The sequence below is a fragment of the Mus pahari genome, chromosome 5 (assembly GCF_900095145.1).
Source record: "Mus pahari chromosome 5, PAHARI_EIJ_v1.1, whole genome shotgun sequence".
NCBI classification, from domain to species: Eukaryota; Metazoa; Chordata; class Mammalia; order Rodentia; family Muridae; genus Mus; species Mus pahari.
This window is the reverse complement of record NC_034594.1, coordinates 150,502,720-150,503,724: the sequence shown is the minus strand read 5'-3', so window position 1 is coordinate 150,503,724 and position 1,005 is coordinate 150,502,720.

The window sequence follows — 1,005 nt, the reverse complement described above, 5'->3', positions numbered from 1 at the left end:
AAAAAAAAAAAAAACAGAAAAACCCAAAAAGCTTCAGCAAACATCTTTGAGCATATGCTAAGGATTTTCTGTAGAACACATTTCTTGATGAGGAAGCTGGCTCAAAAGCCTTGGACACTTTGTTAGGTCCTGGTATTGTCCTCTCAAAAATGTTGCCTTTGTGATTCCCATGAATTAACATGAGAGTGACTTTCCTCACTGATTTCTAGAACCACCTTTTATAATGTTTGACAGTTTCTTTCAAACACTACTTTGTGCTTTAATCTTTTTATTACCTTTATGTGTGTGGGTGTGTTCTACAGTTTAGGTGTGGAGATGAGAAGATAACTTGCAAGGGCCCTTCTGTGTCCTGTTATAGGGTATCTGAAGAGAACAGCTCCCACAAGACCTGAATAACTTGAATGGCGTCTTTATTTAACCTTGGGCAGGACTGCTTCAAGCGAATTATTGGGAAGTATTGTGGAACTCCAGTTGGTTTGATTTTTTTTTTTTTTTTAATTTTTATTTTTTTTGGTTTGTTTGAGACATGGTTTCTCTGTATAGCCCTGGATATCCTGGAGCTCACTTTGTAGACCAGGCTGGCCTCAAACTCAGAAATCCGCCTGCCTGTGCCTCCCAAGTGCTGGGATTAAAGGTGTGCGCCACCACTGCCTGGCGTGATTTTTTTTTTTTTTTTAAAAGGGAAAAAAATGCAATTGTGACATACAGAAAGCAAGTATTGCTTACAGAAGTGAAAAGGTAACAGTTTATGGTCAGTCAGGTAACCTTTAGCTCACAGCCACATTATACAGGAATTTGGGGCTAGTCCAGAGACCAGTTTTACCCAAAATAATTTAGCACTTAAAGTATTCTTAAGAATATTTTGGGGGCTGGTGAGATGGCTCAGTGGGTAAGAGCACCCAACTTTTCTTCCGAAGGTCCGGAGTTCAAATCCCAGCAACCACATGGTGGCTCATAACCATCCGTAACAAGATCTGACGCCCTCTTCTGGAGTGTCTGAAGACA